Below are 27,588 nucleotides of genomic sequence, written 5' to 3'. Positions count from 1 at the left end.
AGAATTTTTTTTTCAATTAATAATTTATATTAATCAGCATTCTACTGAACTTGGCCCACTGCTAAGATTTGTAGCACACCATTTTCTAATATGTTTGATTAATTTACTCTTGTTGCTTGTAAGCAGCGTGTGATCCAGCTAAACACATACTCAAATGACAAAATGAAACAAAGTAAGGGTGCCAGAGTGCAACAGGCAAAGCTGCAACGCAGTTTCTCAGTTTTTCTGGACAAGTTCAAGTCTCAAATATTAAGATTTAATTCTTCAGCTGGTTATTCTCTAGATAAACTCGGCATTGCAAATTTCCATGTCTATATACTGAGCATTCACTTTGTTAATACTCTGAAAAACTGAATCAGAATTTTGCTTTTCTAACTAGTAGCCAATTAATAATCAAATGTTCCATTATTCACAAATACTTTAAAACAACTAACAAAAAACCCAAACAAAGGTAATTGAAATGTAAACAAAAACATGTACATTTAAGACTATTTAGTCCTATCGTGTAGCAGAATGTGTGTTTAATTCTAACCACAAAATTTATTCCAAACTAATGGTATAGTTACCCTCCTCAAGTGGCTGAATAGGTTTCTTTGTATGAATTGATGCACACATTTTGCGTTAGTCTGTAAACACAGAAGCTGTAAACTGTTTGGGGTAGGCTAAGTTTGCAGCAGCCACCTACCATCAGGGGTGTTGAGTGTCTTACACCTGGTGGTAAGATAAAATAATAATTAAAAAATATTTGTGCTTTTTGTAGCATTACGGCTCCTGAATTGAAATATTTTTATTAATTTATTTTCTATTAACTAAATAAATTGTTGCTGTGAAAAACACTGTCCCTTACAGTGCTCCTAAAATCTGGAGAAAAATGAGAAACTTTCTCTCAAATCCCTCTTGTCAATCCCAAATTTCTAATGGTTGTTCTTTTTTCCTGCAGTACTCCTGTAAACAGTGTTTGTGGCTGATACTTCCTATCCTGCCTTCCTCCCATGGGAAGCTGGAACTCCACCTTCTACTCTTCCATTTGCAACCCATTTTAATAATTTCTTCTCCAACAAATAAGAATTTTGCCATTGTCTTTACTCAACAAGAAGAGATTTTGCAGTGAGCTAAGCTGTATAGGTTTTTGTCTCATTTTAATCAGGATGTTGGTTGCACAATTCAATACTGATTGTGTAATCAAAAAGCAAGAAGAAATAGAACACAAATGAATTACTCTGGAAAAATTGTCCTCATAATGGGGTCATGAAGCATAGAGATATACATTTATAATACTCTGTCAAATTACATTATGCAAGGAAATAAATTATGTTAAGAGAAAGTATGTTTTAATTACAAGCACAATACTTCTTCAAATTGGGGAAAAAACACCAACCCGTTTTTTATTAGTAGTAGTATATAAATTTAGCATCAATATGCACAGAAGTGCCTGCACTGGGTAGACATCCCCTGCTGTCAAGGGGCGGGGGGGACGGGGGGGGGAGGGAGTGTGTGTGTGTGTGCAAAATTCCGGACTGTAAGATTTTCCAATTAGTATTTTTTCTGTAGTTTTTTCTGACCATCAATGTGTAAAATAGACGTAAACAGTAAACCAAACTACTGTTGTTATTATGTACATGACAGCACTAAATGTGTTGCAGATACAGGAGATTATTTAAATCACAGAAAACAGAATACAGAATAAAAAGATAAAGCGTAAATTTCAGGGTTTTTTTTTTTTTTTAGTTTTTCTTTTTTAATCTAAACAAACATTTAAAGAACAGCATCCTGGTGAGAAAGAGGATGTTGTTATGATAGACAATTCACATTATAATTGCAAATTAAGTTTGAATATGTGTAAAGACAAACACAAACTTTTCATAACCCGTTATAAAGAATGGCACAATAGAACAGGTATTAGATGTGCCCATCCATTAGATAACTTTGGAGATCTTATCAATCTTTTAAAACCTTTATTTCTCCATAAATAAGACTTGTCTACAAATCAAATAATAGTCACTCTAAGTGCCGAGTACAAAATAGAGATAACATTTTACTCTGCTATTTCAGCAGAGAAAATATGCAGTATTAACCATAAAGTCAGAACTACAAAAAGAAGTCTTAGCTATGAGACCACTACCTAGGCTAATGGTGCGTCCCTCTTCTTAGTCCCAGTTTTCTGGGATAACAGCACGTAGCTTTGGAAATAAACAGGAATAAGAAGCTTTGAGAATATTCAGCTTTTGCTTCAACAGTCCTGTAAATACTCGTAGCACAAGAGTACCTTCGTAAGTGGGAGGAAATTGTACAGGAAACAGGACGTTTGGTCACATAATTCCCTAACTAAAATTTAATTTTATGTATTAAAATCTTGCTTAAAAAAAAAAAAAAATCCTTGCCAGTTTTCAGACGTACCCTATTCATCCAAAGGGTTTCTGGATACACTAAAACATCTTTCTTACCACAAGGTGGCATCTTCTTATTTTTATATAAAACATCTGAATATTTACATAATTTGAATAATTTTCTACACCTGAACATTTCTAATTTTTTTTTTTTATGACAGCCATTTAACATCCATGCAGATACCTAGCAATGATGTTAGACTTCACCTCACAAATGCTCATGGAAGTAAGTATCTGCTGCTGCCTTTCAAATACGTTTACACAGACGTTACATTCATACCGAATCCCTTCACTAAACAACGTGCTGACAAGACTTACAGGAATACACAAATACTCCTTTCAAATTCTGGGGCAACTCAAACTGAGAATTTACAACATGTTACAAATGCTGATCTTTCTCCCAAAACTCCTAATGAAAGAGTACTTTACCCGAGTAATCCGACCCTTTCTCAACGTGCAGACATTTTAAAACACAGAAATCCACAAAAGCCAGGGAACTTTACACTCCAGGCTTTATACTCATAACTCAAACTAATTCTAGAGACACAGAAAAATGCATAAAAAGCATCAGTATTGTTTTGTTTTTTAATCTGCCCAGATCACTGCTAACACAACCCATATGAGAAGTAAAAGGGGAACAGTTATAAGTCTCTGTGTTTCTAATAACTTTAATTTTGCAGTTATTTGTCTCATTCCAAAAGTGGAGATTTTCATCTAATCAGAGGAGCATACTGTTTACCAACTACGTTCAACTGAACACAGGTGGAAACTGCTACATAAGTGAGAAATCAGAGGACTGAGTTCTATGACAGAAGTTGATGGACAGACACCCCCCCTCACCCGCTGCTATTACGTTGCTATAAAAGCAAAGAAAAAAGGAAGCTCTTTAATTTTTTTTAAGAAATACTACAAATTCATTAGGCATGATCCCAGGTCTATTTATTCAATTGCAAAGCTGCCGTCGACTTCAAAAGGCTACAGATTCAGGCTTCTGCCCCATTATTAAGAGTTTAACTAGCATGGTACACCACAAACTGAGGGAAATTTCATACCAAAACCTTTTTAGGAAGAAATAGAATTGAATGCTCCTGTAATGTTTCATAAATTCATCTCTGCTTCCTCAAACTGGTCCACCTATGAAATTTCATCTCACATACTAATCTATTTCTAAATTAAGGGGCTTTTCTTTCTCTTTTCAAAGCAAATTTGTTCAGTTTCTTTTCAACAATGTACCTGAAAGAAACTTTTATTTTAAATGCTTGATTCAGAAATTAAGATTCTAGAGTCAAAGGGAAGAATTTTCTCCTTTACCATCAATAGTTTCAGGTCTAGGTGCAGTAATTCTGAATATTGTACCATTGAGCTTTAGAATATTTCTAAACCTGACTCCTCTACCCCCTTCTAAACAAGATATTGGGTACATATATTCAATTTCCATGTAATTTCTTTCACAGGAAGCAAAATGTCATCTTGTTTGTCATACTTAATCTGAAATCATGGCTACAGTTTTGTTAAAACAGTTTGTGCTCTCGGGTTCTTATGCATCGCAGCCGAGAAACCAATAAAAGGAAGTGAATGTATAGTTCCTGAACTGTTCAGCTATAAATGAGTAACTTCATTTTAGAGCTAAACCACGTATCAGTTTAAAAGCAGTGAGATGAAAATGTAATTGTCTGCAAATACAAATGAGCAATAGGTCTAGCCATTACGTTTACTCCCAATTATTTGCAGCTGCAAAAACATACAGGCAATATTTTTCATGTACAAAATTCCATTTTTGGCCCGAGACAAAAATCAGTTCCTATCTCTTATCTTCTGTTCTGGTAGAGCTTTCAGAAACCATGAATTACAGCAGAAACCTTCTAACTGAACTCATGTCTCGCAGACCAGCTGCAAATAAAATTATGTCAAAAAATATTCAGTGAAGCCATGACACGTTAAAGAGACAGGTATAATTATCACTTCTAATGTTACCCGAGAACTGAAAATAAATACAAAAAACACTCTTGCATGCACAAGTTACAGAATGCTTATACTAATATATTACAAACGATACAGCTCCATCACATGTTCAAAACAACATGTCAAACTGGTATGAAATTTTGAGTGACTTTCAAAGGGTATTCCTTCAATGAATTATCATGTAAAAATTACTTAGTTTTGATTTAATGGCAAGTAGTTAAGAATAAACACAATGGCCTGCAAATAAACTTCTGCTGCAGTTTTTTTTTGCGTGTGTGCTGTTTATTTATAGTTGTCAGGTATTCACACCTGAGTGTTATTTTATTTCCATATAAAGAGCTGGTTTCAAGCAGGAAGGCATTCCCTTAGGGCCAAGTGCAGCGTTTTGTAAGGTCTGATGAGAAATGTAAAATCCCTTCAGCCACCTCTAATCCTTCCAGGCTGAAGGGTTCTCAAACTCTCCTTGGGCCTCCTGATGGCATTAGAGAGCAGGAGGTATGGAGCTGGAGCTCACAGCAAAGATGCTCCCCTTCCCCTCTTGCTAGTCCAAAAGTAGAGAAATACAGGTAGGCATGGGGTAGTGGTCACTGAGATTGTGCAAAAAACTCTGAATGCTTTCAGGTCTTGTAAGTTGTCTCCCCAGTTGCCTTCAAAGGCAGATGTGCTCCGGGTTCAAAGCACATCATCCAAATATGCAACAGCTCCAATAAAATATAAACACGTACCACCCTGTCCACAGTGTATGTACCTTGGTGTACATCCACAGCTACACATACTAAAAAGAATATTTAATCTTCAAGTTGATAAATATAGATTCAGATTCTGTGCCATATCACTAAACAATTCTCTAGACATTTAGACCCTGAATAATCAAGGAGACAGCAGTTTTTTAACTTGTACAAAAAAAAAGCATGAACGAGCCCACTTTTGCTAGTTCCAGTGGAGACGCTCTAATTTAGTACCTGAAGCTCTGGCCTAGCACAGGGAACATTGGAACAAAGTCCTTCTTCATCTTACTGAACATGATCTTACTAGTAACTTTCTTCAGGACATAATGTCTTGATCTGGATGCAGCAGATATATAAACTAAACACATTCTCAAGGTATTGGAAGCATGGCATGTGACATCCTCAAGGAGAGCACCTGGTCACAGTATACTTTGGTTGCTTCCCTGCTACTAACTAATGCTTAATAATAACAATACTAACAGCAAAATAACGTAAGGGCAAAATCCTCTGTGCTTAAGTGAAAAGGAGGACTATAACCCACAGGATTATAACCAGCTGGCCTACCAGAGAAAAAGTGTGATAATTCAAATAATTCTATATTTTACTCTTCGCACTAGGTAAATAAATGTGATTTGATAGATTCTACTTAGAAACTGCTGAACACCATGGAAGATGCATATACTGTAAAAGCAAGAGAAAATATTTTTCAGTCCTCACTTATAACTTCCCTTCACTGTTCTGCATCTGAGGTTCTGCCGTAAGCAGCAGCACTCAAATGATACCTGGTCCAGCAGCACCTCTGCTGTAGCCGGTACTATCACATCTCTTCCATACTATCTTAAGATCTCTTTCTTTAGATTAGAATACAAAAATCTATATTAAAAGCACCAATGCTACTAACTGTTAGCATGGCCCATATTCAAGATACTGCTATTATTCCATGTTACAAAGCAGTACTGAAGGAATTAAAAATTTCAGTACAGTTAGCATTAGTAGATAAATTTTCCATAGTTGCTATTTCAAGTTACTTCTCCATGAATTGCAAGAGAGCTATCAATAATTTCCATCTAAACCAATACATTTTTCCTAGGAAGCAGAGTTCTTCTACATGTTAGTATACAAAGAAAAGCAGATGTTCTGTTTTGGTATCTTAGTGGCTACTCTGTTATTCTAAGTAATAAATGGAGCAGACATTCTACATCTCTTTATAGTTTACTTCACATTTTTTTTAATTTATCAGTGCAAAATAATTTAGCAGAGAGTCATTAATCGAATTTCTTCTGAGAGAGAACCATTATTAAATACGTTAAATCTCAACAATGTTGCTTCAAAACAGCTGTAGCTACGGATTTTTTAAGCTTTAATTGAACATCTGTGCACTTTAATTAATTCGAACAAAATGCAATGGAAAAAATAAAAGCAACAGTAGGTACCATATATTTAACAAACTGATTTTAGTTTTCCAAACTCCATGAAATCGCAACTCTTCTACACACACATCAGACTGAAAAGAGCAGCATTAAGTAGCACAAAGTTCACTACACACTTCCAAATATGATGCACTTTGACTTCATAAGACAAAAATGATGTATGAAAACCAATATTTGCACATATATTCTACAGTGTTGTGTTCCTCTCCTCAGTCAAGGCCAGCTTTACCAGAGTTTATTTATCATGTCTGCTCTGTAGAGGGAGAAGCTGAGGTACCTAGATAGCACTTGCAGCAGTCAAATAAGCTGCTAGGCTGTAGGAAGGCCTCCAGCCTGTACCAAAAGTTATTCAGAACCCAGTTCCTAGCCACAGTATCTCAGTCAGCCTCTTGAAAGCTGAACATTAATTACTCCTTTTAAGTTTAAGAGAAGACGTGATATTTCTTTTTCCCAAAAGCTCAAGTGCCAAGTACTCTCCACAAAGACGTTCTCCTCAGCGGGAAGGCATTCGCTCTCACCTTGAGCACCCTTGAACCAGATTTTACAGCATGGATGAGAAACACCTGCACACCCTGCCTGCACAAACGCTTTGTGCACGGGGCCAGTATTCAGCAAGTGCACAACACAGCCCCTCCATGGGCACTTTTTAAAAGACTGAGCCCTGCTGATGTAGATGCCCTATGCTAGAAGGGGATTCGAGGCATAGGATGTCAAGCAGGCAGGTATATTATTACAGATATGCAATATATGCCCATGCATCAAGCAGTTTTGTGCTGTCTTTCAGACATCACTGTGCTCAACACCTTCTATTAACCACTTGATGACAGCCTCTGTTCAAGATGTAGTTTCTAAGAATCAATGACTACTTTAGAAGCTCTTAAAAGTCCCCACCGCCTTGGAAGTCCCCACCTCTCCTCTTTGTAGGGCTAGCAACTGCTGCTCTTGGAACCATCACAATGTGAAAAAGGATCTAATTGATCAGAATTTTGTTCACTGACATTTCTACATTCAAGGTGGCTGTTACCTTAGAGCTAACAATCCACCAAAATACACATAGACAGCTACCACAATGGAGCTCATACAGTGTACAACACAAAATCTAGACCTCGTGTCCATACTGTCAGGAGCACTGTGGCCATAAGCCACAAGTGATAACCTGGTGCAAGGCATACTTGCCCTGATGGAAGTACCACCCACAATTGGGAACATATCATTGAAGTCTATCCTGAGAAAAAAATAGGATCATTTTCTGACAAAATGACATGAGTTGGGTGAAGATGAGGTTTCTGATTATTTTTTTTTCTTCTTTTCAGAGCTCCTTTAACAACTACTTGTCCAAGGGACGACACTCACTAAACAGCTTAAAAATAAAAATAACCTATGAAGAACTTTTGGTATGGAAGTAAAGGTAAAAGTAACATGTAGGAAACAAATATGTTATTTCATTGTCCTCCTATTTGCATATTCTTCCCCCCCTCCAAGACACATCATTGTTCATACTTCAGTAAAAAGCATTACTGTTCTCTGTAAAACATTTCAGCTACTACTTCAAATTAAAGGAAAAAATATGACAAGAAAAAAAATTAAGATGGAGTCAAGGATGGAATACAGTAAACCAAAAGCTCTCTTGGTGAATCAGATAATCGTAACTACCAGAGACTATTTTGAAATACTTTTTACAGTCTTAGAACTATTAATATCATGTTCAAATCACTGTGAGGCTGTTTGGGGTTTTTTTGTTTTTGTTGTTTTACCATTCGTGGGGATAAAATGACTCATTGGCACATTTCCAGTGCAAGATGCATTTGAATAATACATGGCATGCCCTTTAGCTAACATCATAATGCCAGATTTAAAACAAGGTAAGAAGTTTCTCCATGTACACTCCCAGTGTTCAGCTGCTCATAATCTATAGCGTTAACAATTTATCATCAAACCCAGAGACTTGCTGCCAACTTATCAAAGTGGCCACTGGATGCGTATGATCTAGTCTGAGCATCTGGCTCTTCACTGTTCCTGACATTAGCACAGACAACAGAATCAGTGGACTATTGAATGCAATTACAGTAAGCGAGACAGACAATAAAGATTGATAGCGCCTTCTCTTTTTATCACATACAAAACTAGTGGGGGTTAAAGCTTTGCCTTGAGCTGCCTTCATTTAACAATGATTGAAAATATGCAATTGTGATGGTAAAACACTGCAGCCTGTACCACTTCATTTACTGGACACATTATCAAATTAAATGAAAAGTGAACTGCCAAAAGCAACAGTTATTATATATTAATGATGAATATTTACTTAGCATTGTTCACAAATCATACAGAGAACAGAAACCTTCTTGTTATCTTCTTTGCCGGCTACAGATGAGTAGTTTAACATTTCTATGTTTACGTTATATCTTCTGTCTACAAATCTCTAAATACAGACATATGTGATTGGTTTTGTGACTATCCATGTGGCTACAATGTGTAATTAATAAAATGCTCTTGTAGTAAATGAATCCTAAATGCTGCAGGGATTCTTTACCTCAAATCACAGTCAGTATTCTTGAAATTATTTAACTAACCAAAGAAACTAAAGAAAATTAGTATTTTGTTTTCAGCCTGCTTTACATCATGGATCACACGTCGTGCAACAACTTTTAACAAATGGAAAAGGCAGAAGCAGCCAACACAGTGCATTTATCGTAATACATGCATAGTACAGAATTTCAAACTCATTACTGGTCTTTGGTTACTGCATACCATCTGAGCTAGAAATATGTGGTACATTGAAACTACACACATCAGAAAGGCAAGTTATGCAAATAACAATTATGCAAGTAATTGATTGTTTTGCTTAAAACGTTAACTCCTTGTTTTACAGAAACCGTATTTGCAATACTTTTTTCCTCAAATTACAGCTAAATAATCCTCCAGTGCATGGTGATAATCTATATATTGAATGATAAGGCTTCTAACTTTTTGGTGGTTTGTATTGATTATGTTAAAAGATAAAACAATTAATTTATTTATCTGAGAGTCATGTAAGTACTGATACCATTGAGAAATTAATTAAAGAAAAAAAAAGTCTTTTCTACAAGCTCAAAATTATACGAAAAAATAGCTACACTGTCAGCACCATAGAAAAAAAATCTCTTGTCAATTTTAGATCAACTGCGATAAAGTAATAGCTGGACAACATGTGGTCCTGCTACTGCTTGGTTTGGGGTTACATATACAAAAACTGCAAACATATGGTCCTTGTCATGCAATGATACGCATGCAGGCATATTTTTGCCTATGTGAAGGGCTCTACTTGCTTAAAAAAAGCTCTTGATGCAGGCAGTAGTCTCTGTGCAAGTGGCATGCTGAGGTATTTGAGACTAAATGACTAAACTGAGCAGTTTAAATAAAAATAGGCATTTGTTTTTTTCCATCTCTACAGCCCTGGGTAGTAAAATAAAGCCATTCACAGAACACTCACTAATCCACATTAACTGTGCCCCCCAAACTTTTCTTCGTTTTTTCAAGCAAACTGATTATATTCCAGGAATTTGACTTTTAAAAATTGTTGCTATAAAGGCACTGCAGACTAAACAATACAAAAGAAGAAAACTAAGGGAAAAGGTTTGTCTTCCTGTGCATACACTAGCATATAAACCATAAAAGTGACAAACACACAAATATGCCACAATGGAAAACTATGTGCTAATCCCACGCAATAAATTGAAAAACCAACATGCTGTATGGTACAGTTTAACAATAGTGCAAAAATAACTGTAGGAAACTCTGGCTAAGATGGCCCGCAGACAGTTGTGGAAGGGATGATGCATCGATAGACAAACTACAAGTAGAACAAATGAATTATCCTAAGCCTACTGAAAACAGGAAGCCAAGGACACTTCTATTTTCAAATGACATTTATTATCACTCTTCCTCCTTTTTTGGCAGAAAACATAGCTAAATTTAACTAAATATTTTTCAAGAAACACAACCATTTTATTACGTTCACATTCTCTTGTTGGAAATATGAGGAGAAACTTAAGTAGATTTTTTTTTCCATCTAAGCCACTTTTTCCACTTGAATTTCCATATAATAAACAATAATCTGTTCCACAAAGCAATAGAACTATTGAAGCTTGGTTTTCTATGATCACTTTTTGTCCTCCCACACCACCTTTTTCATGTAAAGGGCAGCAACAAATGCTTTGGTTTATCCCAACGGCTGCTGCCAATGGAGAGAAAAGGCACCTAATGTGTCCTGTCACTTTTCCTCAGTGGGGTACTTAGGAGATATCTGTCCTATATACAGACACCAATAATTACACAACTCATAAAACATAATTACTTTGAAACTTCAGTCTCCTTTGCAAACAGGTTTACAAATGCTAAAGTCACTGCAGGGAGAAGGTGTACAGACCAACGGGGTGAACCTCATGTCCTTAGAAAACTAGACTAGATGTGAAGTGCAATCAGGAAAGGAGTAACCTGAAAGCCTCCAGAGGAGGGTAGAACATTCTCCATTAATTTTATTTCAGAAGTGAAGGAAAAATTACAGTGAACTGACAGTCACAGGAAAAAAAAAACAACACACCAAGCAAAACAAAAGCAGTTAAAAATCCTGTACCTAATATGCCTCAAGTCTAAGGTGAATCAACAGCTCTACCCATTAATTAGAGAAAGGTAGGGTACCAACCCCACACTATGAGTATATAGAACATAGAAACATTTTTAGAGATAAGCAATTGCATAGCACTTACAGGAATCAACAAACACAGATATAGATAGATAAAACAAATATAGATTCTGACTTTGAAAAACTTTAGTTTGCATTTCCATACTTCTCCAGTGTATTTCAGTGAAGATATCGTCCAGCTGAATCATATTTCAACAGGAGAGGAATAATCAAGACAGATAAATACCAGAGTGACGAGTGTAGAGATATTCTGTCGTTTAAGGTCTTCTCTGAAGAGCAGAAGAATTAATCTTACTTTGTTTTCCTCTCACTTTGCCATCCCTATTGTGTCAAACAAAACTAAAAAAAACCAACAACCAAACCCAAGAATGAAGTCTCACTCAGTTTCCTCAAATACTGCCAAGCCACCCTTCTGCATTCAAGTGTTCCCATGAACTTGATGTATGCTCTTTTCTCCAGAAAAGAGAGCTACATTGTAGTCAAAATCTAACAGCATGAAATGACAGACTTCCACCACACCCGTCCTCACATCAGAGCTTCACAACATCAGCAAGATAAATGTGAATTTTAGTACCCCTATCAATAAGTAAATTTGCTCACTAAGTTTAAAATATTGCCATATGACAGACAGAATAGGTCACATAACCAAACTAACTGAAAAATGGAAAAAGAAAATATTCTAGTATATATCCCAGACTATGCTAGATCCTAAACCCACTGATCCAAGCACAAAAAGGAGGAATCCAATAGTCTTGAATTACCTTCCGAACTCTGACACAGACCTTTGCTGTGGCACTGGACAGCAAACACCTTGCCTCCATCTGCAAGCCTGCCTAAACAATACTGTAATATATTCATCCTTTAAAATACATTACAGGTAACAATCCTTTATTCACAAACATCTCAAGTTTGGGGAAAATAGCTTGATTCAGCCAGTTTGTCAGAGGCATGAAATAGGCAATATCATGCAAGATGAGAAATCTGAAAATAATATTTAGTGCAGAATGGAAAAACTGCTCTTATATAACATAGAAGGTCCGACGTAGTCATGCTTTAATGTTTTCCAAAAGCTAAATCTTGGTGTTCTGAGAATACCTTTACCATCTTATCCTCTCAGTCAAAGACTGATTTAGGTTTTTTGCAATGTCACAAGAAGATGAATGGCCTTGGTATTGAATTGGCAAAATATACACTTGTTAAAATCTCAAACAGATTTTCCTCATCACCTACTTCATTTAAAAACAGTTAACTAAGCCTTTTACACACACTTCTATGAACTGAATTTTCAAACTTGCTATTACTTTCAGTGCCATTACATGTTATGTATTAGTTCTTTTTATTTTAGAGGGATAATCAGTATGCAGAAAGCTAAATGTGTCCAATTATTTTGCAGGGTTACAGCCCATGCTAAACAAGTCCTAGAGAAAAGGACACAGACAAGGTTTGGGTTGTCCTGCCAGTACACCTCTGAGATCAAAAAAGAACTATTCATAGTGATAAGAACTTCATGGCTATTTAGAGGGTGACATGATTGCCACAAAATCCAGAGGAGGACATTTGTTCGCCTTAATCTCACACCTCATCATGGGACATTTTTATTTGCTCGAAACTTCAGTCTCCTTTGTTTCTGCTATGACTGTGAGGCACTAATTAATCTAAGCTATGGTCACACATGTCCTTTTGCAAGCAGGATGAAGCATCTTCAAAAGTTAACTGAATTACATCTGCACTGTGTTTCTTTATCAGGGGCATAAGTGTGAATGTTCTATTTTATGGTAGTACTGAACCACATTATGTCCTTAGTGAGAGTACAGAGTGGAGAGATGCACAAATTTCTTTCAAGGTACTCTGCTGAGAGGAGCACCGTTCAAAACCCATGAGGAAAGACTGAGAGTGTCCAGAAATCAGAGTTTTCCTCTAGAGATTCCTACCTCTCTATTGACTGCAGAGAAAGCCCAATAAAATAAATCTCCTACCTTAGGCACCTTGAACTAGGACCTAAAGCCAAGAACACAAGTCAAGTTCCTGCAAGGGAACCTAGCAAACAGGAACAGGTCTTTGGCAGCCTTCCCACATGAGCTGGAGAAAAATGCTTGGGCTGTCTATGTTTCAATTCTGTGTGTGTAAAGAAAGGATAACATTACTGCCCCAAATCACAAGGGCATAATAAACACATTAATGATTATTATGCCCTCTGAAAATATGGTAATGAAGGTTGTAAGTATTAGCACCATTGTTAGAAACGTTTCTGTGCATTTATTTTTCACTTACCAGCTCTCTCTATTTTGCAGAGCTTCCTTACGCAATGATCTTGCGGCAGAACTTAGAATGACCCTCAACCCACGACCAGCAGAAGCTTTAGAGCATTTGTGAGAAAGGGCTCAGCTGGTGCACCTTCATAGTAACACAGATGTGATTCTGCTTGGCGGGAACAATCCCCACTTGGTTGATGTCCACAGAGGATGATGACAGATGCTTCTGGTTTTATTTCTTTAATTATGTTTCACACGCACTGCAATTTCTTAGTGTCTTCTCAACTGCTGAATTCCATTTCCACATCCATTCCCTGACAGCTCCCCTTGGCACAATAAATACAACTTCAAAAGAGGACACAAGGGACACCAACCCCCAGTAAGCCTTCTGTAATGACCCCACAGCATACCCTGCTCAGCTTCGGTGAACAAGTGCACTAAGCAGGAAGAGAGAGTCTGCTCTCCAGCCCCAGAAAAAAAATAAAAAATCCGTAAAAGCCTTACAACCATGCCATATTCCACCTCACTTTTCCTGCACCATTTCACATAAGGGAGAATGCTATACCACAGTGACATCACCGTTCCTCATTTAAAAGCAAGAAGACTACAATTACAATTCTTTAGAAAGGATATTGTCAGTCAACTCTGAGACAGAGCAGGTAGCTAAAAATGGGTTCCTTATCCAAAAAATACCTTCTCTGTTTTCATCTTAAAGCTGAAAACCACTGTATCTGACACAGGATGTATTAAGAGCTTCCAGTTGTAGAGTACATTGATGAGAAAGAAAATGGCAAATATTGGACTAGTCCTTACTCAGGACTACAAGATCAGGCACATAAAACTCTGGTGAAAAATAATTGGTTTACAGCTAAAAGCACAAACAGAGAAAACCTTGACTGGGGGCAAAACAATAACATAAATGTTACCTTAGAAATTCACAGCTTAGTTATTCATTCGAAAGCTCTCCTCAAAGCAGCTGGTTCAGACTGTGGAAATAATAATAATAACAGAAGTATAATTAAGACAAATACATTTATTATTATAATAATTCTGAAACATCTTGTAATACGAGATAATAAAAAGATAATCTCCTCTTCAGGTAGCCCCATGCTTGCTCAAGAAAACATGACAGATTTCCAGTAAGGACACATGGACATTTGGAGATAGGTTAGAAGAGGTGCATGGTTAGTTTCCAAGAGATAATTGGTTCTTTGTCCTCTTCCCTAAATATGCTAAAAAATAAATTATCAAAAAATTAAAGGCATTTTAAGTAGTAGCCCTCCAGATGCATAGTATTTATTTCTTCTTTCACCATCCATAGTTTATGGCATTGTTTGGGTTTTGGTATGATTTTTTTTTCCTTCTCCTGCAGCTTACTTAGTATTGGGCTTGCACTGATCTCATCAATAAGAAATGAATTTTGGTAACTTTCAAAACCACTATATTATTTTTCCTTTTATTTGTAGTGAGTTTTTCTTCTCTCAGTGGTATTACTGCAATAAGTCAGTCATTATTTCTTTATGTTTTCCCTCCTTTCTTTAGTATTTCATTTCCCTTTACAGCACATCTCGTGATCACAAAGAAAACAGAGACACTTATTTCTTTTAACAGTTGAAATTGCTGCAAGTGATTTAACTGTCATTTAATCTGATTCCTCTCTTCTGTCTGTGGAGAAATATGTTTAATGTACTGGAAATTATGTTAATAAGAAAAAGCATTATCTCATTTAATGAAATAAATATACAAATATTTCAAAATAAAATAAAGAGGCAATCTTCACTGAGGAAAAAATGTCTCTTATGGTTTGCATAAAATAAACAAATGAGAAAAATTAATGAATACATTGAAATATACTGACAAAAATTATGCCTAAACTCAAAAGAGAAAAAATAAAAGAGAAGGTGACGGAATTGCATCTCACCTAGTCAAATGCTTTTTGAGAAAACACAGAAGCAAGCTTAAAGGATCAGAGTACAAATTAGTTTTTAGAATTATTTTATTACCCTAGGCTAAACTTTTTTCCCCTCCTTTAAAAAACATCAATTTTCCTGCATGTTTTTTGCTTTATTTTCTTCAGTCAGTGTTGAAATAATATTTATCCTTTAATGACTGCAATTGCTTCATCCTTTAATTATCTTTGATCCTTTGCCACAAAACATATTTAATTTATGGCAAAGAACTTTAAAGCCCTCTGATTTAGCTAATCGTAACAGTCAATAACTCTATTTCTAAGCTTTTACATTATGAAGTATGTAACTACCATGCACAAAGGTTAAACAAATATTGTTAGTGGTGAGAGAAAAACTTGTAGCAATTATGTAATAAAAGCATGACCATTGCAACAGAAACACATAATTAGCAATTTAATTACAGACATCAAAACAAACTAAAGATGTCAATAAAAAAATCTTCTGTGACAAACTGATTTCATTTCCCCGTTCTGCAATTCTAGATCTTAATGTATTTCTTTATGTTTTCTTCTTTTCCAGATATAAACAATTCAAACCAAAAAGAAGATATTGTCATCTCCTTGGGCGCAACTGTGGTAGAAATTTGATTAAATCCTGGGTTTACTTTCTCACTGGCAAGAATTAGTGCCTTAAATCCATCTGGCAGTGGATATTTCTTTTTTAAACTCCCCTTTAAAAATAACCAGCAGCGATGAGTATGCTGTGCTGCAAATTCATTTGGGGACTTTCAGTGGTTTGTGTCACACACCTTCTCAAGGCATTTTCTAAGTGCACTGGTTTCTCTCTTTCATTCCTGTCTCCTTACGAAGTGCTATGGATCATAACAACTCCAGCTCAGTCACTTCTGCTACTGAGAATAACTATGAAGAGCAAGATGTGAAAAGATCTCAAGTTACTTTCTTACTTGAAATGCACAGTTTCACTTTCCTACAGTTCTCCTTTCGGTTTATAGACTTGTGAATCTGAATTTGAGCAGGACAGAAGCTACGCAGTGAGTGTTTTGGGTTAGTATTAAACAGATCGCCTTTTTTCTTTTAAAAAGCATCTAAAAACCCTTACAGTGAAATTCTAAATCCACTGAAGTCAGCAACAGAACTCACAGCGGCTTCAACGGGAATTTCAGCCTGTGTTTCCAGAGGCTCTACTATTCCTAGCTTACTTCTTTCAGAGTTTTAAAACATACTGTCCTCCTGAAATATGCATACGATGAAACACAAATCTAGATATGCCACTTATTACAGAAATCCTCCATTCTGAATTCCTACACTTGATTCTTCTTGATGGGATGCTTAACCTGCTAGTAATCATTGCATTATATACAAAGCAAATCACACAGAAAGCATCTGCTCCACAGTGTGGATTATAACTAATGTAAAATAAGTAATCCATTTAAACAAATTTAAAATTTTTATATATATACGTACATATATACAATACCAGACTCTGTAGAAATACCAGGATTTGTTTTTAACGATGTACTTTCTTTTTCTGCTAAATTTTAATTCTAGAGAAAATATTCCCTACAGCTTTTGCAATCTAGGTTTACAGAGATATTCAGGAGAGGCTAACCATATATATTCACAGCTTTATTTTTCTAATTCGAGGTTTACAGGGTATTTCAAAACAAAAATCTAAACCCCATTGTATTTCTTTTATAACTGGAGTGAAGAATGTTCAGCAGTACAAATGAATTAGGAAATTACTCTCCTGCCGTGAAAAAACATTACACTGTTAACATGCAGATATGCACTCAAAAAATCCCCACTAATTCAATAAGATGAGAAAGTAGGAGGTTTAGTATAAAACCCTCACCACTTCATGTAATGTGAAAGTCAATAACTGACAGCAATAACTTGCCTTACAAAGATGCAGTGCACCTTGAGAAACCAAACACAAAATGCAGAGAAATCTTTGACGAGCAGGAGCAGTATAGACGCATCTCACCAGGCCTTGATTTGATAGTGCTAAATTCTCACACTTCACTGACACAAGGGTTAGATCTCTTTCAGAGAAGTAACCATGAGCCTCCTCTGGAGGGGCTTTGCAAGTCAAACCTTCAAACCAAGACACAGTCCCTACCCTGAACGCCCATTCAAAGAGTTTGCCCTGAGCTCAAATCAGCAGATCAGCAAATGGCTCTTTGCAGATGAGGGGCAGCCCAGCGAGGGAGTGTTTCAGAGCGCCCCAGGTCCTGCTCACAGCGTTCCAAAAGTGGCTCCAGTCCCCAAAATGCTCTAAATCAGACCCACAAACTTGGCAAGTTAAAAAGTTATAATAATCCCACATATTCCTGTTGTAACAATACTTAAGGGAGCTAGATCAAAACACTGAAGTACTGACATTTTTGTTTCCAATGTCTTCTGCGTGATCAAAAGAGTATTGACATGAGCAAACCATCTTGTCAAGTTACAAAGAAAGAAACTCCAAAATCTCTTTTAAAAAAGGTGTCTGTTTTTAAGCACAGCACTTTAAACTTGCAACTAAAAATATCTGTAAGCTCTGCCTGACACAAACCTGGGTTTTTTCCCATTCAAGATTTTGAAAGGAAGACAACCTTTTTCCAAAAGGATACTTCTAATGCAAAAGCTTAATTTTTTTAAGCAAAAAGAAGCACGTCAAAGTTCCTAAAATCAACATGTCTTTTCTTTTGTCTGTTTTCTTTTTTTATTAGCACCCTTCTCTCTTTTCCAATTTCTAGTTCTATACTTGATGGGAAAAAAGGGAATGGAAGGAACAGCAAACCTACTTAAGGTGGTATTCAGTGATAAATGTGACTATAAGGACGTTTTTTCACTGAACATACTTAGAATACTGAATTTCAGCCATCTTGCACTTTAAGCTTTTCTCGGTTTAAGGCTAAATATGGATGAAATCAAATCTGGGACTTATTCCTTACATCTGCAGAGGAAATCTACAAATATAGACTTTGTCTGCCCATGCTGTGAATCAAAATAAAATACCTCCTTGATGGGTACAGCTTCCACCATCTTCTAGGATACATAAACTTGTCAAGAAAAAGGATGGCACAGACAGATCTTCACAACCACATCTCCAGCTCCACTCATCTTTCAGGCCATCACACTTCCCTTGCGGTCTAGAAGACAGCAACACTGTGAAAGCAGATGTCTATATGCAGTCTGAAAGCCTCCCTAGGCAGAGAAAAAAGCTCCTACTGCTCTGCGGACAGTGCAGCTGGAATCACAAGGGAGCATTTGCCACAACACAACCTCTGCAGCAAGTCACTAATCACAGTTGAGAGGTTCGGGTATTTTTTTAACACTGGTGGCAATACAGACCATGACCACACAGATTTAATGCCTTGTGCCCGTTGCCAGACCTAGAGATGAAACTGCTGGTTTGTCTTGCAGTGTGTGTAAGTACAGATAGTTGCCCATGTTACTCTTTCAGACCTTTTGGCTCCTGTATACTGAACACACTGCTGCAACTCAGTCTGCAACATCAATACAGAGACTGAAAGCTGAAAGTAAAAAGCTAATAGTATCTTATGTACTTCTGAAGTTTCTCCTGCTTCTTTCATGTAATTCCTCTAGCCTTTTATCAGTCTTTTAAAATATATCTGAATTTATTTGATTTTCACATTTTCTTCCTCTGTTCCTTTTATGAAAAGAATTAATTTATATACCTTTGAAGAAAGCTCGCTGCCATTTTTTTCCTCAAAATAGGACTCACAATTTTCAAGCCTGAATATCAGTAATGTGCATAGATACTGAATCTAGAAAATCAAGCACACGCTTGAAACCAGAAACTGGACATGTCATCTGTTTGAGCAGAAATGCAGAACTTGCATACCAAACTGTGAACACTGTACCGCCTCACTCAACCTTTTTTTATTAATATTGTTATTTCTTGAAGTATACATTTTTGCAGAATACACTGTATTTCTTCCATCTGCTCTGCAGAAATAGGTCATCAACCCAGTAATACTAAAATTTCACTAGAATAAGAGAAGAGAGAATTTGGGAACAGGAGAAAGAGTAAACGTATATGGCGCCTAAGCTTAGCAGACCTATTTCAGTTATGTTCTGTAGACTGCAAATATTGCTTCATTTGATTTACATCAAAGACAGCATTTTTAATCAGCTCAGCAGAATTAAAGCAGAAAGGTGTGCCAAGAATGTTTTTTTAAATCTCTCTCCTTGTTTTTCAAAAGTGACAATTCATAGCAGATGTCTCAAAACCTCCAACATCCTTGATACCTATTTCAAAGAGATATCGATAGCTGAAGATCAAACTTCTACACCCTCCTTTCACAAAGCATTCTCAAAGATGTTTAAGAGTGAAAGCAAATGCAAGAAACATCCTTCATCCGGCTGAGACCATTTAAAAAGCACAGTGTGGCCTCTGTTAGAAAAACTTTTTTCTTTCTTGTAGAATTCCACACTGATATTTTAATTGTGACAACAACTTGGGGTAAAAACACGATTTGCAATATACCTCTATAAGTAAATAATTATTGCTTTTTCCTATAGACTCAGGCTTGTTTTCTTGCTCTTTATAGAAGGCACTTGTGGTCATATTTGTCAGGGTAGAAATTAACTGGGGACTTTGCATTTCATCCTTCAAGACTTCTCTGTTTCTCTTGGAGTAATTCAAAGGCAGCAAGAATGTATGTATTATTCAGCACTGATGATTCAAGCTGTAGACACCTCATCCTAACTCCATAACTGAAACAAGAACTCCCCCATAACTGAAACAAGAAGAAACTATCCATAGACTATTCAGTGCTCAAACACAGCAGTAGTGAGCAAGACAGATGCTCTCAACATGAGTAACGACAGAGATCCTGCTCTGCCAAACGAGCTTTTATCCTTCCTTATCAGTCTAACAAGTCAACCTAGGAAACCATCTGTGAAACCGAGAACAAGTAGGAATTTTTCATGAACTATGTTTAAAAATCACTTCCTCACAACTTTGGGAGTAACTAGACATATTTATCATAGTGTTTTCCAGGTAGCCTGTTTTTTCACTTGTACAGAAGACTTTTCAGGTTATGAAAACAGTCATAATATCTAAATTTAGGGAAGCTGTCAGACATGTAAGTCTGGAGACCTGTAAGCATCCCTGTCTCCAGTTTTCCATGCAACTTGAAGTGTCCCCTGCTTCTCATCCACTCACAAGCACACAGATAAGTTTCTCTGCTGTCTCTAGCACATCTACACCAGGTCATTCCTTCCTAGAATCCAGTAAAAAGTAGTATTTATGCTTGTAAATACATTTAAATGTTTTCAGACTTGAAACACAAAATGATTTCAATATTAGATACGCTGAAGTCCTAGAGAAAGCTTAAGGCAGATTTTCCCCTTAGCATTATTTTTTTTCCTTTTCCAGTTGGCTTCCATATGGATAGCAACAGTCCATTGTCAGGTGATAAAATCAGAACATTAAAGATAGCCTAACTAGAGTGCAATTTATCACTGTAGTGTTCCAGTATATGGAATTTCTATTCCTTGCATAAACATATTTCTTTAAAGTATCAACATAACCAAGAAATCTGATCTTCTAGACTATATTCCAGGCTTGATGCATTTTTATTGCTCTCCAGTAATGAAGTTTTAACTCTTGATATATTCCTTCTATTTAACTGCCATTTCAACAAAACTAAAATGATCAATTTCCAAAGTTGATTCAGGCACAGCCATGACATTCTGCAAAAGAACGTGCCCAGGTGTTCTCGTTGAAAGCGCCACCATTATGCTTCAACAACAGGGGATAGGAGTGGAAGAATAAAAGACATATTTAAATGCATGACAGAATTGAGGCTATAAATTCGTTTCACACTAGTTGCACATGTAAATAAGGTGTACCAAGTAACTTTTTTTTTCAATATTTTCAGTTTGCAAAGTAAGTGCTGGTATTATCTACAGCTCCCATGTGGTGTAAATGGCATTGCTCTATTAACTTCAGTGAGTCGCCCTTATATACACTCTAGATTTAATGATGATAACTTCTATTCAAAGTTATGACTACAGAAAGAGATTTGAATGAACAACTTCTATCACATTTATACTTGTCATTTGGGACTAGCTAATCCCAGATCAACTTTGTACATAATATATAATTGCATATCAACAATATCAGCCAAAAAATGCGTCTCACTTCTTCTAGTAGTTTCCCAAGTTAAGCATTTTTGTCCTGCTAATGAACCTTTTGTTACAGTGAATATGATTCTGCCAGGAATTTAATACATGTAAATGTAATGACATAAGAGCATTACATAACCGCTCTCCTACAGCAGTTTATACAGCACAGAATATAATGAAGCCAGACTGTAAATGATGTATATACCTGCAAGGGAAAAGAAGCATTTTTTAATTTAGTGTACCACTATAAATAACAACGTGGAAAGAAATGCTTTAAAGTGCTTCAAAATGTTTGGAGAAAGGGATCAATCGATATGTTGCTGAATTGTTAAATATAAAAGAAAGAGATACATAAAGATTAGAAGGTACTTCCTGCTTTCTAAGAAATTTAAAGAGAAAAGCTGCAATGAAAATCTAGAAACCTCCCTCAAATACACCCACCCCATCCTACAGCAGAGAACATTCTCATTCCTTTTGTCTCAAATTTTGGAATCAAAGGCATCTGCAACAGGAATTTGAACATTCAGGACCACAATCTGAAGCTGACTGTTCACATTGGTACACTTTTCATTTTACATCAACTGGCTCGGTGTGCTTACACCTAGAAAATATTAATTTCCACAACAAATGAAACAAGCAACTCTTGCAACTTTTCTAACACCATATTTATCCTCTGTGTACCTGCTCAAAATCTGACAAACTCAGCATGCTTTATAGAATAATATCTGAATGACATTCTTCCATCTTCGTCCCCCCTCTCTCTCTTCTTTTCAACTACACAGATAACTTTAAAAGAGCAAGAAAAGGCAATATAGATACACAATATTCAGCTGCAGTAACAGCTTATGTTCCTAAAACAAATAGCCTATTTGTTTACATTTAGCGAAGCAAAAAGAACAACTATTCATCTTGCATAATACCTGAATTTACCTAAGACAACACTGTAATTTCAAGTATACTTCCTAAAACATCTTCTGCTATGGTTATTTATGTTATCCTGAGTAAGAAGTATTCCTCTTGTCATATGTATAAATAAATTAGCGTATAAGTAGACATTAAAGTGTCTCTATTTTGCATACAACCACCTCTCTATTTCCCCCCCATCGACTTTGTGTTTGACAGAAGGAATTTCACCTCTGCCCACTCATTCTCCTTCTGGTATCAGTAAGCTCAAGGCAAAGAACTCAACTTCTTACTGAAATGAAACTACACTACAGAAATTCTTTCTGAAATTTGAAAATCTTATAATTTATTGCCGAAAAATGCAAAACAGATATTTCTGAGTATCGTCAGAATCCAATATTCATGATGCTTAAGTATTTTTTTTATTTACCCAGAACAAACACGCATTATTTCAAAGCAACCTTTCAATACAATAAGCCAAAACTCTGAAATAAGAGCTGGTGAAGAAGTCCAGGTATATCACGAATTAAACCACACTAGATTAGCTTTAAGGTGTAATTTAAGACCCTGAAAGTGAGAAAGGCTTAGTACTTCTAGCTTGTGGGAAAGGTACTGTACTACAATTATTATTTTTTTCTCCATAAGTATTTAAGCAAAGAAGCAAATAATGTCATGGAAGCTCTGTTTGGAATACAGAAGAAGATAGCACAAACTAATTTCTTACATGAACCAATAATGTTTGCACAGCATTTAAAAAGGAAGCAAAGGATAGAAGTTTCCAAACTCTTGGGAACCATATAGAAATTGGACTTATTATCATGCATATTCATTGCCATGTAACTCTTCCTTCCCAGTTCATACATTATAATATACTGCTAAAAATCACAGTATATAGATTTTCAGATCCCCAGCACTATATATATCAATTTTAGATGCACTGTTATGCAGGTACCCACCTGCATGTTTTAAAAGCCAATCACAAGCCCCACATTTGCATATTTGGGGCACTAGGAAAGATCCCTGCAAGCCCATTCACAAAAGAGATCAATGAGTTTCTTCCACAGTAACTTTTTTCAAATTATGCACAAGTAAGATAATATTTCATCAGCCCCAAGGGCAGATTCGAACTTGGACTGCAGGCATTTACAGCTCTTAGAGGTAATGAATACCAAATCAAAACCAGTTCACACCATGTTGTGAGGTTGTATAGTTCTGATTCCAATAAAATATATAACATCTGGTATAAATAATTATTTTGTTGATTTTATACCTTATCCCATTTTGCTCGTATATACACTGTTAAAAGCTAATATATTATTCAGTACCTATAAAGGGCCTTTTCTGGTCTTTTCAGTGGTATTGTCTTTCACATCCTGTCAGGGCATTAAGATGTCATATAACTTTGCAACAATTTACTGCACAAAAGAATGTGCACTTCGCTAATATTATATGGATGGCTAAGTATACTGGCATTACTTTATTAAAACACATCCTTTAACAGTCTGCCCAAAGTGTTGGCTAAAACACTAACCGCAACTACAGTAGGAACAAAACAAAGGAAACCTATTACTTTCTAAAAGTGATTTAATCATAGGCAGAAATTAGCCTCTCCCACCAAACCTGGAGTACAGGACACAGGGTGCGTGCATCCATGCACATGATCTGGTTTCTACTTTATAGCCCTGCACAGCCAGATCAAAGCTACAAGGCTCTCCTTAAATGCATGCACTATAACTGCTGCAAGACGTAGTTATTTTAAACACTCCCATCAGTTAACTAGAGGATGATTCCCAGCTATTTACTATTTGCAAGGGACCTCTTCTGTATTTGCATACACCATACAAGGTTGCAAAACTGCCAGTTTTATTATTTAGAAAGTAGAAACCAGTCAGTAAACCATCACAGCAGAAATACAGATTTTAAACTGCTACGTGTACTGTCTAGCCCAAATGAATCATTTAAAAAAAATAAAAATCACTTTTTACAGATGGTTTTGGACATCCTTTTAACAAGGTAACACAGAGAGACAAACCAGTGGTGCAACAGCACAGGCTGGGGGGGGGGGAGGGGGGGCTGTAATGGGCAATCCTTGATGCTTCTCCAATAAAAATAACAAATAACAACACCACAATGATAGGCCTCCCCTTAAGAAAATGACAAGAATATTTTCTATCCTATAGAACGTTTACATCAATCATGTACCTGTGGCTTTCACAGTGAGCTGGACTGTTACAAGATTGATGATAAGCTCAAACACAATACTTGACCTAAATACATTATGTAGCAGTGGATGCCTGTTAAGTAGGTCAGCTTGGGCTCTTAAAACTTATGCAAAACTTATTGCTGCCACACAGCCGGCATGTCACTAGTCAAGAAGTATGAGAATCAATTTTATAGGCTGGAGGAAATCTCTTCTTATCATATGAAAATCTGTTTTGCCATACTTAAAATGTCTTAAATACCAGAATATGCTGCTTGTCATATGTCTTTAGGGCTCCAAATGAAATAAAAGAGAGGTGGGCAGCCGATGAAAAGCCTAACAATCCTGAGAATGATCCTGAGGCTCACATACATGGAAGATTTCTCTTTGAAAATAATTGTTCAAATAAATATTTTCCATTATTACAGTCAAACAAATTGTGATTTATGGGATGCATCAGACAAACCTGTCAAGCTAAGGAAGTCTGTATTTAGTAATGATTAATCAGAGATAGCTATATTACCCCATCTTGATCTTGGAAGCTCTTAAGCAGCACGGCGTAGAGAAGACAAATGTATAGAGACTTATCTGCATGTGTGAGGCAGTACAGCCACACAGCATGACAGAGAGAATACTGTACTTAATAAAATGAACTGGTAACCAGATATCCCTCCCTTTCTAAACATGTTTATGTGCTAGAGAGCAGAGATTGGACATACTATGGAGAATGAGAAGTGTCTTCCAACAGAGGAAGGCTACCTTGTGATGGGAGGTTTTAATGTCTCATTACAAACACAAGTATCCTTTTTGCATCTTTTGACTTGAAAGCCAGTAAGGTCTACCCTCCGCTAAGCCATCAGCCATCCATACGTTCATGCGCAACAGAGCGTTTAGAGGAGGAAATATCCAGCCAGATTCTACTGGTTCATGTTATCTAACTTCAAACTTTTATAATCTCTAGAATGAGTTAAATTTACAGCTTTCATCTGCTGGGTATCCTCCCTATACCAATCCACAACACAGAGAGCGAGCTATTAATACCTCAAGAGATTATAGTGGACCTGCCATTAAAATGTTGCATAATAAAGGGTCAGAAAGCCAGGATTTCAGACCTCTTTTCCATCCCTTAACAATTTCAGACACTTGGCATCATTCTCACCGTGTCACATGTTCATATATGCTTATCCCCAGAATGCAGGAAGGCATAGCCGTGAAGTTATGGCCACATTGCCGAGTACCATCCTTCTTCCTATGAAGAAGGCTCTTCTAGACTAGTATGCATTAGTAAATGAGGACTTACAGACTAGGTCTTTGCCTTTCCTCTGACTGCACTGAGACACTTACTGACAGATGTTAATAATGATGAACAAGAATAGCCTATTTATCAGTAACGAGGATGTACCAACATTAAAAAAAAAAAATCAGTGAAAAAAATCAACTTTTTTTTCAGGACAGAGAGAAAATAGGCTGTAGGAGCCTGTCTTGAAAAGGCAAGTCTCATGAAGGCTTTCCACCAGCCTCTTGGTAATGTGGTTCATGTATGCAAGTTGCATATTTTATTTAGCATTTAACTGAGAAGCTTTTCCTTTGAGACAAGTGATTATTTTCTTTTCCTGTCTGACCTAGTGAATACTGCAATGCTCCACTATACTGTATTTGTGCCCTGCAGGCAGCAACGTCCCACCAACTTTCCACCGAATGCTCATAACACAAGGCAAAATGACAAAAAAAAAAAAAAAAAAAGGGTATTATTTTGCATATTGAAAACAAATACATGCTATTGTGTTTCTTCCTTTATTGTTCTGTTATTTCATCATTATTCACCACAGTTCTTTCCTTCATTTGCAGAGTTTGGGTTTTAATGTAATGGCCATTCAATAAAAATGTTGCTTTTAAGGGTTTGCATATCATCCCATTTTCTCTTCAACCCTTCAGCAACCATATGGCAAGCAATCAGGTCTGCAATCACTAGGTCCATATTATGTAGAGCATGATTTCAGCATTATGCTATTACCCATCTGTTTCTGTAGAAAAAGACATGAACCCTTGTATAAGAGGTCAGTGGTTTCATTGCACACCGTATTCCAGAAATCTATCTCTGTTCACTTGAGATCACTTTCGTGATTTACTGTAGTCTTTTAGGCCAGGCTTTTTTTTTTTCCTTTATTTCTTTTTTTTTCTTTTTTTAAATACAGACAATCAGCACAATTTGTGTGTATAAAATTATTTGTAACTGTCATCCTGTGCACTTATGCTCTCTTAGTTAAAGACGTTTTCCTGAGATCATGCCTTTTTCTTAAATAAGACAAAAAAAAAAAAAAAAAAGAGAGGAAGGCATTTTCATTTGTTTAACACATTTGTCCAGGAATAATGAAGTTTGCTACTCAGCATTAATTCATTCATGAACTAGTGAAAATTGTCTCATTTGCTTTGTTTCTTTGGTTTTAGCAATCCAAAATATGCAAATAGGTATTTGGCTTTCTGTAGAAGAGGAATGCACTATAAAAGTACAGGCATAATGATAATATCAGTTTTTAATTTGACCTAGAACTTGAATTCTGCCCACAACAAAGACAAGGCAATGAACTTCAAACATGGCCTATGAAGGAAGAAAAGAGAATCTAAAACCAAAGAACTTAACTGCAGGCCACTGTTAACCACAACATATAACCAGACACTTCAGTTCCCTTCTACCATATCACCATAAAGTCCCTGACACGATAAAGATATACAAAAACATGTCCAAAATAGAATTCAGTTCCAATACAATATATTTAACTGGATGATTCACTAGAGAAACACTATGGACTTCTCTTTAAAATTTATTTTTTTAACTCAAGCTTGTGGTTTGCTTAAGATGTTGTTAAGAATTTCTACATACAGACCATTCAACAACACAAACCTAGCCTCTTTATCCAGAACGTCTTGTGTCAGTAGATTTGTCAGGCACATACACAGAATAAAGACACAGAGA

General features: G+C 36.3%; 1 long non-coding RNA gene across 17 annotated transcripts in view; it reads right to left on the bottom strand.

Moving 5' to 3' along the window:
* LOC128851802 (uncharacterized) overlaps positions 1-27,588 on the bottom strand; it is a 512,727-nt gene that overhangs the window by 370,471 nt on the left and 114,668 nt on the right. For all 17 annotated transcript variants that reach the window (XR_008449259.1, XR_008449269.1, XR_008449267.1 and 14 more), the window contains exon 2: positions 14,367-14,426. This is a non-coding gene — a long non-coding RNA (uncharacterized LOC128851802). The remainder of the gene's footprint in view (positions 1-14,366; positions 14,427-27,588) is intronic.

Source organism: Cuculus canorus, chromosome 3 (genome assembly GCF_017976375.1).
Source record: "Cuculus canorus isolate bCucCan1 chromosome 3, bCucCan1.pri, whole genome shotgun sequence".
Lineage (NCBI taxonomy): Eukaryota > Metazoa > Chordata > Aves > Cuculiformes > Cuculidae > Cuculus > Cuculus canorus.
Note: the sequence above shows the minus strand (reverse complement) of the source record. Positions and strands in the feature narration are given on the sequence as shown.